This window comes from Theropithecus gelada, chromosome 7b (assembly GCF_003255815.1).
Source record: "Theropithecus gelada isolate Dixy chromosome 7b, Tgel_1.0, whole genome shotgun sequence".
NCBI classification, from domain to species: Eukaryota; Metazoa; Chordata; class Mammalia; order Primates; family Cercopithecidae; genus Theropithecus; species Theropithecus gelada.
Window position 1 is genome coordinate 52,926,449 of NC_037675.1, and position 17,072 is coordinate 52,943,520.

The following is a 17,072-nucleotide window of genomic DNA, read 5'->3' on the forward strand; positions in this document are numbered from 1 at the left end:
ATTGCCTCTAAGCAGAGCATGCCCTTTCCTATTTGCTCTGGTTCTCACCACTTGTGTGATACCCAGCCCTGAAAACACTTGAGTATTGAAGTTTGTGACATGCAGACAAGTTTCTAGAACTTGAGTTTTGCAAATGCTTGCATTTATTGAATGATGTTTTTTGTGCCAGGAACTATGCTGAGTACTTTCAGACACATGATCTGTGTAACATCCTGAATAAGATATTACGATCCCCAGTTTATAGATGAGGAAACTGAGGCTTGAAGAGGGCAAGACTAAAAAGAAAAACAAGATCAGAGGAACCCAAGCAGGGAGGTACATATCATGTTCTGCAATCCATTTGACCAGAGAAGAGGACCCATGCATGGGGAATAGTATGAGTTTAGGTGGAAGAAGTTAATTGACCTTGAAGGCCAGACTTAGGAATATGAATGTGGCTGTGGGAAGGTAATAAATGATAGGTTTCCTTTTCTTCTTTACAGCTTTATGAAAACTCACCCACAGCAAACATATAGGCTGGCACAAGGTTTGCTCTAAAGAGGAAGAGATGCTAGGTGGGGCTGAAGATGTATCACTTCTCTTTGGAGAGTGCCCTGCCACAGGCAGGGACAATCTTTCATCTCTCATAAAGGAAAACATAAGGGAGGAGGCACGTTCCAGTAAATATCCTCAGCTGAGTTTTCATATTATATAAAATATATTCAAGGAAACAACCACCCAATTTCTCTCCCTGGATTCCAAGCCTTTGGATATAACTAATATTTAAGTTTTACATTGCAGAGTGCCCTCACAATAAAGAACAATTTCTTTAACCTTTGATCCCAAGATCGTTTTTATAATATTGCTCCTGTTTATCTCTCTATCCTCACCTCTCTTCACTCCCACAGTCTACCCCAGCTGTGCCGATCCCACGGCTGTTCCTGAAATCACCAAATTTTCTCCAAGAAAATTGATCAGACCAATGACACCCCCTCATATCCATAATGCCTTGCACTTACTTCCAGGATATAACTTCTCACCAATAATGTGTTTATTTGTTTCCTTTAGATGATAGCTCCGTGAAAGTAGGGATTCTGTCCAGTTCTTTGTTGAATACCCTGCATTTAACACATTCCAGCACATAGTCAATGCTCAAGAACAATTTGTCAAATGATTCAGTGAGAGAAGACATGCTATGATTCTCTGCTCCTTGCTCATTGTTGAATCCTGCTTTTCAACTTGCCAGTGTATTCCTCCTCTCTCACTGTTCACCTGACCCTAGACCCCTCTCCCCTTGCAACTTGATCTTTGATTTCCAGGTCCCTCTCCAGATCTGACATATTCTCTGCCCCATTTACAATCTGACACATGCACACACTCACCACCACTAAAAACAACAAAACTGTCTTCTCTCTCTTTCTTGGGCTCATCCTTTACCAAAAACCATTGTTATCTGCTAGAGCTCCGCTGTTACCCATGAAATGTTCTGGGGACTCACATATCCCCCATTTCCCTCTCAAACCCAACAATGACATTTGAATGGACTAGACTGGAGAAAGAGACAGGGAGGGAAGCCCTAACAACATCCTGATTTTGTGGCATTGTTGTTAGAAGTTTCTGAAGCAAAGGGGAGGTTGTGTGCACCGTGTGTGTGTATTCTTGTGATCTGTCAACCCATAGCTGGGGAGTATCTGGTTAACTCTTGTGGAATGAACAACCTGGGAGAAATGTGGACACCTGCCCTGCTTATTGGAAATGGACAGGCTCTGGATGGGCCATCCCAGCTGTAGGGGCACAGGAGGAATTCTGCCCAGCAGGCTCAACCTGGAAGTCCAGTATCAGCAATAATAATTTAGTAGCATAATTACAAACACCTATGAGCACTCCCTATGTCACTGTGCTAAGTGCTTTACATAGATTATCTCAATTATTTCTTACATTAACGCTATAGGGTAGGAGCTCTTATGATTCCCACTTTACAACTAAGGAAAATGAGGCACAGAGAAGTTAAATAGTTTGCACAAGATCACACATTAAGTGATAGAGCCAGAATTTGAACCCAAGAACTGCAACATCAGAACCCTACCCAATATAGAATGGTTCAAAATAGACACCCTTTGATTTTTGAGAGTTAGAATGTGGAAGCATCACAAAAAAGCAACACAATTTTTTCTGTAATATAACCCTCACAGACTGAGGAAAATGAAAGAATCAGGGGTTCTTCAGGACTATATAATGGGTAAAGAGGAAAGATAGTTAAAAGTATTTCTCAACGTGTTACACTTTCAGCAATTTATCAATTTGTAAATGTATTTCATTACAAATATAGGGAGAATGAGGGAGCACAGTGCTGTCATGCACTGTACTGGATCTGTAACTGTTCCTGTGAATTGTGCAGTGTATAGCCTGCTCAACTTTACATGGTAGCCCAAAAATGCAGGCTTCTTTATATCCATAAATTAATATAGGAACTAAATGAAGACCCATTACTAGAGCTTGAGCTAGTGTGGCCTTCAAAAATTAAATAAAAGAGAAAAGATGTGGAAATGATAGACTGGCCGCCACAGTACCATAGAAAGCAGATATATTCACCAATGTGGCCCCAGAGTCTTTCTGCAGCCTCCTCTGCCAAGATGTGTTTCTGTTCAACTACACTAATATCATGTAACCTGCTCCCATTCCCCACACATGCATCTGCCCACACTTCCCACACTGTACAAATGCTTCTGTCTCATCCTCAGTCTCTCCCCCATCCTTCTTTATCCATTACCTCCTCTCCTTCAAGACCTAGACATTCATCTATGCCTCATTCATACATTCATTCAACAAACATTTCTGGAGCACTTGAGGTAGATTCAGAAGTGACGAAGATGAGTAAGGCAGTTCCCCACTCTCAAGTTTCTAACAATCTAGAGGGAAAATTAAACGAAGTGAGTGCTCTCCAAGAAGTTTTATAATCATTCTCCTTCTCTTTCTTCCCAAGCTGGAAGAAATTCTTATCTTTTGGAGGCATTTACAGTGCTTATCCTTATCAGTCAAGTACCAATTCAAAAGACTTAAAGCAAAACAAATACATGGTGGAGAAACATAGAAAATATTTTGAAAACTATAAATCACTAAGTTTATATGTCTTTATCTATTCTTTGTTCATTTTGTGAAGAGGCAGTAAAATGCTAAGTTAAAGCTCAGTTGATTTTCTCCAGATCCTTGCTGGATTCTTGGCATCACATTCTACCATGTTTCCAGGATTCAGTGTCTAAGCAGTGCTGGTGAAAAGCTCAGTTGAGCAAAAGAACTTTATGTTTTATTCTAACCTGGAAATGCTTCCCCTACCCCCATTAAATCTGTGGAGCTTGAATCAGATAGCTATATATAGGGTGAAAATAGTGTCATCCCCAAAGAGTAGCAAATCATCATAAGGGAACCACAATAGGTGAAAGACTTTGGAAAAAATCCTCTGTTGTGAATATTAAATCCCAGCTGTCCATGCATGTTCCATTTTGAGACAAAAAGGGCTTATCTTTTATCTTAGTAGACTGTAAGCTCCTTTAGAATAGGACGTGTCTTATTTATTTCTCTAGCCCAAGCTCCTAGCATAGGGCTCAATAAATATTTGTGAAGACATCATCCATACCGACTAAAGTGGAAGTCTATGCTATTTTCTAATAGCTTGTCATGGTCCCTAGTGTTCTAGAGAAAAAGCCACTAGAGTTTGTTTCTGTTTTGTTTGTTTATGTGGGGAAGGGCAGAAGGAGAATTTTTTTGCTTTGTTTCTGAGATGTGTCCTAATCCAGTAGAGATCAGGATGAGAGCAATGACTTGTCTGTCAGGATAGTCCATCATCCCACTTAATGAGGAAAGATATTGGATGATATTATCTTCCTTGTGATCATCACTCAAGAAAATAATTGCACACTCAGCTTTAGTCCACATTACTTTGGAGTTTTGCTGTATTTTCACCTCCGGCATTGTAACCACACCATTTTATGGCTCCAGACCCACCATGGTGTCCAAAGGCTATGCAGAATCATTAGGAAGCTACCAGCCTTCCCACTAGCCCACACTGCTGCTGCAGTATGCATTTGTCTGGATCACCGGTGAGATCAACTTGCAAACAGGAACTGGCTTATGAAGCCATGCTTGCTCTGAGAAACATAATGGTCATCTCACTACCAGTGGAATGTAATATTTGATGTCATGACACCCTTCCTGTCCAACTTGGCATTGGCAGTTGGTTTGACTTGGTGGTGAGAAGTACAACAAAACAATGAGAAATTTTCCTTCCAGAGCACTTCTTAAGGGAGCTTGGTTGCTTTATTGGAAATTCATACTGCTTAGCTTTCATGAAATGCCCCTTTGGTACATTAGTGAGAAAGTTCAAGGCAAAATAAACACATTTCATCTTGACTATATTTGGAACTCACAATATAAAGGACTCAAAAGGTAAGATGATGAAATAAGAATATTTTATCATTTTATTCCACACATAGTTTTTACTTTCTCCCCTTTCCTGAAATAACTGCCTCAACATGATGGCACTCATATGCATTTTCAAGAGATTTTCATTTTATTATGTATTGAATTATATAAAGTAGAGTCAGTAAATCCATTAGAAATTCTCATTCCCAACTCTTAGAATTTAGCTGGGGCCGGGCGCGGTGGCTCAAGCCTGTAATCCCAGCACTTTGGGAGGCCGAGACGGGCGGATCACGAGGTCAGGAGATCGAGACCATCCTGGCTAGCACGGTGAAACCCCGTCTCTACTAAAAAATACAAAAAACTAGCCGGGCGAGGTGGCGGGCGCCTGTAGTCCCAGCTACTCGGGAGGCTGAGACAGGAGAATGGCGTAAAACCTGGGAGGCGGAGCTTGCAGTGAGCTGAGATCCGGCCACTGCACTCCAGCCTGGGTGACAGAGCAAGACTCCGTCTCAAAAAAAAAAAAAAAAAAAAAAAAAAAAAAAGAATTTAGCTGTAAAGAGTCAGAAAGAAACCAAGACATTAAGGAGAAGCCAGTGACTGCAGCTGCAAGGTCTTTATTATGTCTGTTTGTGTCATAATTCTCTTTATTTGCCGAACTAAAATGGCTTAAAGTTGCAGTGCACCAGGTAAGGCCTCCCTTACTGTCTTCAGGTGTTTGTTTAGAATAGATTTGTTTGTTTAGGAATAGCTGCTGTGATGCTTTGAATTCCCTTGCCAGGACATGAAACCATAGAAAATAGTGAAGATCCTTGCTGTTTACTTGGGGAGACATTATCTACATGCACGAAACAATTTAATTCTTAAGATTTATTTAAAATATGTGAAGTGTGGTTGCAATAATAATAATAGATGATATTTACAGAGCACTTACTATGTACCTGGAGCTCTTCCATGTGTTTTACATATATTAACACATATATTAAACTTCACAACAATCTTGCCAAGTAGCCACTCTTACAATCCATTTTACACAGGGTGAAACTGAGGCATAGAAAGGTTAACTAACCAGCAGCTCGTAAGTAGTACAGCTAGGATTTGACTCCAGGCAGTCTGGTTCCAGGGCCCAGGCTCTTTGGCTACCATGTGTATATACTTTCTGAAGAATTACAATGGTGCAGCCTGGAGTCACTCAGGAAAGCTGTCAGTGGAAGACATGGCTCTGGTGCAGAACCTTAATGATGGCCTAAGGTTTTGGCTGTGAAGAGGATGGAATTGGACTTTTTAGGAAGCATGAGTAGCAGAAAGAGAAGCTGGGGTTTAGAAATGAATAAGACATGACAGGGGAGAAATGGCTATCTTGTAAAATGGTGTGAGAAAATTATTATATAGAGCCTTGAGCACCAAGTTTAAAGTTTGAAACAGAAATCATAAGCAGGTATACAAGCAAGGAATTCATTCATTCGTACATTCATATACTTAAAACACTAGAAGGACCTTAGAGAGCATCAATGTCAACTCCTCCTTTTGTATTTGTAGAATCTAAAGATCTAGAGGGTTGAAATGACTCCCAGCGTCACTTACCTAGTGGCAGCACTAGAATAGAGCATAACTCTTCTGATTCATCATTTAAGCTTTAAGGCTATTTCCAGTGTTCCCGGACACTCTGAAAGATTCTCCTGGCATTTGGTTCAGCCTGGAAGGGAGAGACAAGAGGCAAGGTGACCTGTGAGGCATTATTGCAAAATCCAAGTGAAGTACAAATGGGCTCAGTGAAAATAGAATATTCCAGAGAGGATTGAGAAAGCATGATAGGATATCAATAATAAAGGAACTAAGTTGCCTCCAAGCTGACATAGCTTTGGCAGAAATAGGGAAATTGGTCAGTGGTACCACTTGGGCATAGACAGCATCAGTTCAGGTTTGGTACCTGTGAGAGGGAGTTGGCTTTATTATAATTACTTCTGTGTGGTACCTTCTGTAACATGATGATCACATTCCAAGGCCCTTTGCAATTTTTCCATTAAGCAGTTGACACCATCATCAGCGTGTGAGCAAGTCCTTGTCAACAGAGATGGAATTTAACACAGTGTTGCTTTAATATCCATTAGGATGCATCCCGGTCTCTCCTTTTCTTAGTTTCTTTCGCTGCCAATCAGCCTCATATGTGTTCACTTTCCTCAGAGTCTGTAAATTATAGTGGTAGAGTATAAGCTCTGAAGGCAAATGGCCTAAATTTGAATTCTGGTTCTACAACACTTGTGTGACTTGGGCAAATTTCATTCTTTTTAGAATTAATTCTTTGTGGCTCAGTTTCCTCATTCATAAAAAGATATCGTGACCAGTACTTATCTTCTAGCAAGAATGTGAATATTAAATGAGTTAACATACATAAAGCCTCTGGAATGATCCTTGCATGTAGTGAACACTCAATACGCAGAAGCTGTCATTGTTGCCATCCTATCATTGCCCTTTGCTGCATTATAGTTTCAGGGTGTTTTTTCTCTAGGACAGCCTGGCAAGATGGAGTTCTTCCTTTCCACTGGGCACCCTGTTCCTGTGACTGCTGTTGTAACATTAGCATGTTATGTTCACTCCTAGAAGCCCCTCCTGTTTCTCCAGCAAAGCTATCCTAGGCCTCCAGTTCCTCACCACATCTGAGTCTCCCGAGTAAACCGTCTTTCACCTTCATACATATGCACATACGATTTAAATTTGTCCCAGGGGAGGGAGGGAGTGACCCCTTTCTCCTTGCTCACAACCTGAAATTGTTATCAGGCTACAATTTAAGTGTTTACCCAATTTAAGTGCTTACAATTAGTGTTTACCCAAGAACTCTCAGATTTAGCAGATCCTAAATTCTCTGCTTCTGAAGCAAGACCGAGAAGGGAGTAAAAACAAAAACTTGAGAGGCACCTGGACCCAGGTTCAAATCCAGGTTTCACATTTATTAACTATGTGACTTTAGATCAAATAACACCTGAGTCTTGGTTTCCTCATCTATAAGATAGGAATACCTATCTTGCATGTTGTAAGGATTAAACATTATAAGCTTTATAAAATAGGTAATTTTTAACCCCTCACCGAATTCCCACCCTCTCACCTTTCATAGTCTCCAATATCTATTATTTCACTCTGTATGTTCATGTATACCCATTAATTACCTTCCACTCATAAGTAAGAATATGCGATATTTGACTTCCTGTTTCTGAGTCCTTTCACTTAGGATAATGGCCTCCAGTTCCATCCATGTTGCTGCAAAATACATTATTTTATTCTTTTTGTGGCTGAATAGTATGCCATGGTGCATATATATGTATACATAATATATATATAATATACATATATATGTATATATATAATATATATACATTATTTTATTCTTTTTATGACTGAATAGTATGCCATGGTGCATATATATACATACTATATATAATATATATAGTATGTATACATATTATATGCATACATACATATATATTGTGTGTGTGTGTGTGTGTGTGTGTTTGTATATAACCTTTTCTTTACCAAACATTTGTTGATGGGTACTTGGATTGATTCCATGATTTTGCTACTGTGAATAATGCTGCAATAAATATACAATGCAGGTGTCTTTTTGATATATTGATTTCTTTCCTTTGGGGTATACACCCAGTTGTGGGATTGCTGGTTTAAATGGTAGGTCTATTCCAAGCTTTTGAGAAATCTCCATACTGTTTTCTATAAAGGTTGTACTAATTTACATTCCCACCAACAGTGTATAATCATTCCCTTTTCTCCACATCCTCACCAACTTCTGTTACTTTTAGACTTTTTAATAATAATCATTCTGACTGGTATAAGATGATACCTCATTGTGGTTTCAATTCACATGTCTCTGGTGATTAGTGATGTTGAACATTTTTCCGTATGTTTCTTGGCCATATCTGTCTATGACTTCTTTTGAAAATGCCTGTTGATGTCCTTTGCCCACTTGTTAAAGGTTTTTTTTTTTTTGTCTTGAGTTGTTTGAATTTCTTATGGATTCTGAATATTAGCCCTTGGTTGGATCCATAGTTTACAAATATTTTTCCCATACTGTACTTGTCTGCTTTCTTGACTGTTTCTTTTTGCTGTGCAGAAGCTTTTTAATTTAATTAAATCCCATTTGTCTATTTTTGGTTTTGTTGCATTTGCTTTTGAGGACTTGCTCAAAAATTCTTTGCCTTGGGCAATGTCCAGAAGACTATTTCCTGGGTTTTCTTCTAGGATTTTTATGGTTTCATGTCTTATGTTTAGGTCTTTATCTTATTGTAATTATTATTATTATCATTATTTTGGAGATGGCATCTTGCTCCATTACCCAGGCTGGAGTGCAGTGGCATGAACATGGCTCACTGCAGCCTCAACCTAGATTCAAGCAATCCTCCCGCCTCCATCTCCTAAGTAACTGGGACTCCAGGCATGCACCATCACACTCAACTAATTTATATTTATATATATATATATATATATATATACTTTAAGTTCTAGGGTACATGTGCACAATGTGCAAGTTTGTTACATATGTATACATGTGCCATGTCGGTGTGCTGCACCCATTAACTCGTCATTTACATTAGGTATATCTTCTGATGCTATCCCTCCCCGCTTCCCACTCCCCATGACATGGCCCGGTGTATAATGTTTCCCACCCTGTGTCCAGGTGTTCTCATTGTTCAATTCCCACCTATGAGTGAGAACATGCGGTGTTTGGTTTTCTGTCCTTGCGATAGTTTGCTCAGAATGATGGTTTCTAGCTTCATCCATGTCCCTACAAAGGACATGAACTCAATCCTTTTTTATGGCTCCATAGTATTCCATGGTGTATATGTGCCACATTTTCTTAATCCAGTCTATCATTGATGGACATTTGGGTTGGTTCCAAGTCTTTGCTATTGTGAATAGTGCCACAATAAACATATGTGTGCATGTGTCTTTATAGCAGCATGATTTATAATGTGTCTTTATAGCAGCATCATTTATAATGCTTTGGGTATATACCCAGTAATTGGATGGCTGGGTCAAACAGTTTTTCTAGTTCTAAATCCTTGAGGAATCGCCACACTGTTTTCCACAATGGTTGAACTAGTTTACTGTCCTACCAACAGTGTAAAAGTGTTCCTATTTCTCCACAGCCTCTCCAGCACCTGTTTATGATCGCCATTCTAACTGGTGTGAGATGGTATCTCATTGTGGTTTTGATTTGCCTTTCTCTGATGGCCAGTGATGATGAGCATTTTTTCATGTATCTGTTGGCTACATAAATGTCTTCTTTTGAGAAGTGTCTGTTCATATCCTTTGCCTACTTTTTGATGGGGTTGTTTGATTTTTTTCTTGTAAATTTGTTTAAGTTCTTTGTAGATTCTAGATATTAGCCCTTTGTCAGATGGGTAGATTGTAAACATTTTCTCCCATTCTGTAGGTTGCCTGTTCACTTGAATGGTAGTTTCTTTTGCTGTGCAGAAGCTCTTTAGTTTAATTAGATCCCATTTGTCATTTTGGTTTCTGTTGCCTTGCTTTTGGTGTTTTAGTCATGAAGTCCTTGTCCATGCCTATGTCCTGAATGGTATTGCCTAGGTTTTCTTCTAGGGTTTTTATGGTTTTAGGTCTAACATTTACGTCTCTAATCCTTCTTGAATTAATTTTTGTATAAGGTGTAAGGAAGGGATCCAGTTTCATCTTTCTACATATGGCTAGCCAGTTTTCCCAGCACCATTTATTAAATAGGGAATCCTTTCCCCATTTCTTGTTTTTGTCAGGTTTGTCAAAGATCAGACAATTGTAGATGTGTGGTATTATTTCTGAGGGCTCTGTTCTGTTCCATCGGTCTATATCTCTGTTTTGATACCAGTACCATGCTGTTTTAGTTACTATAGCCTTGTAGTATATTTTGAAGTCAGGTAGCGTGATGCCTCCAGCTTTGTTCTTTTGGCTTACACTTAGCTAATTTTTTAAGAAAACTTTTTTCGAGACAGGGTCTTGCTATGTTGCTATGTTGCCATGTTGCCCAGGCTGGTCTTAAACTCCTGGGCTCAAGTGAACCTCCCTTCTTGGTCTCTCAAAGTGCTAAGGTTATGGCCATGAGCTATCACTCCTGATCCAAGTTCATCTTTTTCTATGGTGAGAGGTATGGGTCCAGTTTCATTCTTCTGCATGTGGCTATCCAATTTTTCCAGCACCATTTGTTGAATAGGTTGTCATTTTCCCAGTATATATTTTTGATGACTTTGTCAAAGATCAGCTGGTTGTTAGGTGTGTGGCTTTATTTCTGGGTTCCCTATTCTGTTCCATTGACCTATGGTCTATTTTTATACCTGCAGCTAAATTTTAATAGTAGATTGAGGTGGCTTCTCTGAAAATACAGATGAGGTAGCAGTGATACCTCTAAGTGTCACCTCCTCTTAGATGGAATTTAGTTTTATTGAGGGCAGACCTTACACATCTTTACACCAAGTTTTATTAGCTTGGGTTAATCGCATGGCCGCAGTGGCTGGCACGAAATTGACCAACTCTAAATATTAGTATAGCTTAAACTTTCATTTATTACTAAAGATTTATCACTGCTGTTTCCCGGGGGGTGTGGTTGAGCAAGGTGTTTTGAGTTGCGTTTTTGCGTACTTGATACCTTCTCCTTTTGATCTGGGTGATCTAGAGGGCATTTTCACTGGGGTGGGGATGCTTGCATGTGTAATCTTACTAAGAGCTAATAAAAAGGCCAGGACCAAACCTATCTGTTTATGGGGTTGTGCAGACCCATCTAGACATTTTCAGTGTTTTACTTTGAATAGTTAAGCTACATTAACTGTAAAAATACTTAAGCATAAAATTAAAATATGAAAAAGAATTAAGTGGTCCCCATCCATGAAAGTAACCTTGAGGGGCCTTCCTACTGACATTAGCTGCAATGATGTTCTTATCACTGCTCTGTGCATTCAATTGAACAAGACAAAGTTTAGGGTTACAGCATGATGGAAATGAACTCCCATGACCCCTGAGAGTCAAGCACTGTTTGGGTTAGGATTTTAGCTATTTTTCACCCATATTTTCTTTCTTTTTCATTATGTTCTCTGGCATTACTATAGTCTGTATTACTGTGCTATTTCATATTCTCTCTTCTAATTTTGTTTTAGACATGTTAAAAGATGAATTTTTATTAGGTCTTAACAAAACTAGCACAGAGAGAAGTTTAAAAGAAAAATAGGTGTTCTCTAGATCTCTATTTGATTATGTAAGAAAATTATAAATTATAAATACAAGGAGCAGAAATACCCTCCCCTGCTGATATATCTTCTACATCTACAAGAATATGACCCAAATGGGGACCATGGTTTTCCCATTCCCTTTGAGACAAATTTTAGTGATCAGCTTGAATGCTCACATGAGAAGAGTTTTAGATCTCCTAAAATGACTTCCACCCCAGGCTGCCCCAACCTCACACTCTGATATGCCACCATCTATGCCTAACAGGTCTCAGTTGAAAGAATTCTGGCTACCTTAAACTGTAAAGCATTAAATCAAAGAACATAGAGAGGCTCACAGACTCATGGGAAGGCCAGAGAATCAGACACAAAACCCACATAGGGAACAAAGGAAACTCATAAAGTCTCATGCCACATGAACAGTGTGGCTTGGTCACTGCCATTTCTGGGGACTATGCACCATGGCTGATGCCATTGTCACTGAGCAGTGGCTGCACCATGATCACCATGAGCCCTAAACTGTTCAGGCTTCTCTGGGTCACTCACTCTGATATTAAACCCCCGTGGGAACATGCAGTTCACTTTCTAGCTCACAGCTGATAATGGGAAGGGGATTCAGATGATGGAGAGCTGGAAAATGACAAATCTTTACTTTCCTTCCCGTCCTTCTCTACCTGCTTACATTCTACCTTGAATTAAGTATGGAACAAGCTTTCATTCTTTTCCAAAAAGAGTTTTTAGTCCCTACAGCATTATCAATCCCATTTTACAGATGGGAAAACCACAGGATAAGTGACTATAGAAGGTCCTAGAGAGTATTTATCACTCCTAGATTTTTGCTCCATGTACAGGTTTTAAAACACCACCACCCAGTATTGTTTTGTTTTGGGTTTTTTATTGTTGTTTTTTGTTGTTTTTGTTTGTTTGTTTGCTAATGGAATCTTTTTTACTTTTCTAATGAAACCTCGCAAGAAACTGCAACATCTAAGGCAGATCAAAGCAGATCTGCTTGGGTTGAAGAAGGGTGAGGGAGAACAGAGCCCCATCTGCTTGGCCTCACACTCCTCATTTCACATACACAAAACACCCTCCACTGAGGGATGAAAATGCTACTGCCAGCCTCAGCCAGAGAGGCTGATCATTCCTGGCTCATTTTCTGTTACTAATCCTCTGGTTCTGGGGTTGGGGACAGGAAGTAGCTCTGAGTTCAAATAGAGTTGGCTGTGCATACCCAATTGTGTCCATGGCCGTGGTCCAGCATTTCTTAAAACAAGTTCCATAGAACACAAGTTTGTCCAGATATCAATAAATGATCACGTAACTGAGGCTGTGCATGGTGGCTCATGCCTGTAATCCCAGCGCTTTGGGAGGCCGAGGCAGGTGGATCACCTGAGGTCAGGAGTTCGAGACCAGCCTGGCCAACATGGTGAAACCACGTCTCTACTAAAAATACAAAAAATAGTGGGGCGTGGTGGCAGGCACCTGTAAGTCCAGCTACACAAGACACTTAGACAGGAGAATTGCTTGAACCTGTGAGGCGGAGGTTGCGGTGAGCCAAGATCGCGCTACTGCACTCCAGCCTGGGCAACAAAAGCGAAACTCAAAAAAAAAAAAGATCAGGCAAGTGAGAATTTTTAAATAAGTTTTGTTAATGTTGGATTTCTTACCTTATCTTAAAAATGTAGAAAACAATAGGTTTGTAAATCCCAATAAATTGAAAACATTGCTTACCTACAAGGAAGGACTCCCTGAGAGTGTCATGACACTCCAAAGAAGCAGAATGATGTTTAGATTTTTCCAAACATTTGACCAGAGACCTATTTTTCAAGTTCTATTTCTCAGAGGCAGCCTCTTGGATTTTTTTTGTTTTTTGTTTGTTTGTTTGTTTTTAAACGCCTACCAATATAATTTGGCTATTTTTGGAGGCAGGATTAATTGGTTTGTACCCAGTCATTTTTTTTTTTTTACAAGTGTTCCTCTAAAGCTTGTAAATCCAAGAAGAAATGCTAAATTCACCCAGGAAAGTTAAACCCCTCTGAGTCCCTAATATCTGAAGGATCTAGTTTATGCAACAGCATTTCTCTGTCAAGTAAGAGTACAGACCGTGTGGCTTAGAACTCAGAAAAATCCTAGGCCCGGATACTCTCAGAACAGTAACAACAGTAATTACAACTCTCTAAAAGGGGTCTGTAAAGTTCAATTACAAAAGACAGTAAGGTGAAGGGATATTTGCTTTCAGACTCACTTTTTAAAAATCCTGGTGGCTATATATTTACTCCTCAAGGGAAATGGAGATGTCTCCAAAGATCTGATCCAAATGCAAAAAGTGACCAAAGTTTTGGAGAAGAAATAATTTAACTGGTTGGAAGGTATCCAGCTGCCCAGAGCAATCTCTTCCCGGTGGACAGCTGTGACTTACTGTTTTACTCTGTGGTAGTTTATGTGTAGCCTGATTTATATATACCTCGCAGTACCCTGTTGCCTTTTGCTTCAGATGAAACCTGCTCAGCCTGGATTCTAATATCTTCCTCAACTGCATCTTTATCTCACCAATTCATTCTCAGCTTAGATAAATCACTGACCCAATGGGAGCTGCTGTGGGGGGTTTTTTGGTTCGTTTTGTTTTGTTTTGTTTTAGTATAAAATTGGAGCAATCATAACTTCTCTGTCACCTCTGAGGGCTGTGGTGAGAATCTGTCATGTTGAGCAGGGCCAAGGCCAGTCCATACTGCGTCTTTGTGTAAATTAGGTAAAGGCAGCCCTTCTGGAAGTATGTGGTCTTATGGCTCGGGTTAGGCTAGCAGCATAGGCTTGATTACAGCCCCACACCTCAGCAGCTGGCACAACTTACCCAGTTGCATGCCTCGTGTCAATATATGCAAAAGGACTTTGTAAGCTGATAAGTGCTTTCATTGGGCAGTATTGTGGAGCAGCCAAGGGCAGGATTACAGAAACCAGGGTTTTATTACAGGCTTACTACAACATCTGTGTTGAGCCTCAGGGTCCTCATGTGTGAGAAGGAGATGACAGCAAACAAGGTCAATGTGAAGATTAAGTGAGATAATGTCTGAGAGTACCTGGAATATAGTAAGCATGCTATCGGTAATAGTAATAGTATTACTATTATTACTAAAGTGTGGGAAAATGGACTTTTTGTATTATTGTCATTTTATTTCTAAGATAGATCCTATATTCCAGCCATATTAGTTTTCTCCTTCTTCCCAACTTACCCACATACACTGGCCGATCCCTGGGCTTTCCCTATGTTGCTTCTTACTAGGGAGCACCTCCCTCTTTACCAATCTATGGCTCTCATTTTACTGTTCCCTTGGTGTTTCCCCAGTCACATAAATTATGCTACAGCATTATTGGAGACTAGTAATAACAGGGATACAGCTTTATGATATAAGGCTAAGTTAAAAGAGCAAGTACAAAATTATATATTCATGATCTCAATTTTGTAAAAAATGTTTGTCAAGTATGTCCATATAGACCATTCACATTTTTCATGGGTCCGCAATGTATGCGTTTTTGTTACCATGAGTTAAATAATATCCATCTCCCAACAACACAGTTCAAATTTCAGTTATCTCAGTATATTAATTGAGTAATTGCACAAACTTCACTGCTAGCAATTCAGTCCACAGATCACTGTGGGAATGACAGATGCACATCATGATCAGTGACCAGTCATATCCTTGTTTTCTCAGTCGGCCTGTGATTGGTCAGACTGGGTTAGTGCCCCTCTGTTATTCAGTTCAGGCACAGACAGCACCAGGTTGCCTCCTTCTCTGCCAGTGATAACCCTACGTGGCATTTTTTAAAAATGGGTGATCAAAACAGGAAATTGGTCAACAATGATAAAAATGCAGCAAAGAAATGAAAAGTGACAATGGTGGAAGTTAAATATGAGTCTGATGTAAACAAAGTTATAGAAGAATTAGCTGACCGTGGAAATCTGGACACCACCACCCTTTGAGAGACACTAATATGGAACCCAAGGAACTTAGTTAAGGTGAAATTGACAGATGAAGAAAGTGGTGGTGTTGAAAACACACAGAAGAAGTGACGCTGGCAAAAAAAAAAGGAAAAGAAAAGAAAAGAAAAAAACACGCTTTACATTAAAGGAACTATCAGAGATAGTTCACATCATTGAAAGTGCAAAGGACAAGTGCTGGAAGCTGATCCAGACTTAGAAGTATGACAATTTGCAAAAAAGATGCTTGTTCCATATTGTAAATTATACAATGAAAGATAGACCAGCATTATTCAAACTACTTCTGGTAAGATTTTTACAAAGAAATAAAACACTTTAATTCTCAACATTTCTATATTTTAAATTCAGAGTACTAAAGATTAATTTTACTATTTTTTTCTTTTCTTTCTTTTTCCGAGACCGCTGGAATGCAGTGGCACAATCTCAGCTCACTGCAACCTCTGCCTTCTGGGTTCAAGCAATTCTGCCTCAGCCTCCCAATTAGCTCAGATTACAGTTGTGCGCCACCATGCCCAGCTAATTTTTGTATTTTTGGTAGAGACGGGGTTTCACCATGTTGGCCAGGCTGGTCTCAAACTCTTGACTTCATGATTCACCCTCCTTGGCCTCCCAAAGTGCGTGAGCCACCACATCCAGCCACTACTTTTTATTTTCTTATACATTTATAAACAACAGTAAGAGAGTTTAATGACAAAATAATTTTCAACATTACAGAACCATTGGATTTTCTCCACTGATTGTTAAGATCACTTTGCATGAGTTTAGCTTTCGTGGTCATTTTTGCAGTCTCACACTATCATGCAAAGTAACAACTGCCCATACCTATAGGAAAAAAATGACTATTACAAATACACCAAAAAGTTAGTATAGGAGTTGGAATTATAGCTGGCTTTAATTTTATCTTCTAAAATTTTCATATTTTCAAATGTTCAACAATTAGCACACATTGCTTTTGTGATCAGAGAAGAAATTTTGATTTACAAAAAGACTTTGTTTAAAATTCAGCTCCATGGAGAGTTTTAGACCCCTTTGGCTCTCTCCTCATTTCAGAGTCCTTTGATCAAAATATGGTTAGGATGCCTTGTTGCTGAACTATAGCTCTGTAAAGGCATTTGTGTTATTGTGTGCGTTTTTAAAATTAACTAAACTAAAATTTCTCGTGTATAGAAATGATGTATTTGTATGTTATCCTTCCCATCCCTGGAGCCCTGTACAATGTTTAAATAAGTAATAGGTGCTCAATAAATATTCTAACCTATCTCTCAAAAACTTGCCAGCAATTGCTGAAAAAATTACCCAAAGAGCATCAAGGAACACATTAGATGCCATTTGAACACAATGTAATAAATTTCCTGTAAAATTATTTGTGTTCTACTCATTTAATTAAAAATGTAATTTCCCTTCTTCAAACAACATAATTATTGAGAATCTAGAGGCTCCTAAGTCATAATGGTTACAGT

General features: G+C 39.2%; 1 protein-coding gene and 1 long non-coding RNA gene across 2 annotated transcripts in view; one reads left to right on the forward strand and one right to left on the reverse strand.

Annotated features, from left to right (window-relative positions):
* FRMD6 (FERM domain containing 6) overlaps positions 1–17,072 on the forward strand; it is a 247,698-nt gene that overhangs the window by 93,303 nt on the left and 137,323 nt on the right. The gene's annotated exons all lie outside the window — the stretch shown is intronic.
* Positions 1–17,072, reverse strand: part of LOC112628668 — a 55,476-nt gene that overhangs the window by 31,592 nt on the left and 6,812 nt on the right. Inside the window, exon 2 of the long non-coding RNA XR_003120459.1 lies at positions 5,980–6,091. This is a non-coding gene — a long non-coding RNA (uncharacterized LOC112628668). The remainder of the gene's footprint in view (positions 1–5,979; positions 6,092–17,072) is intronic.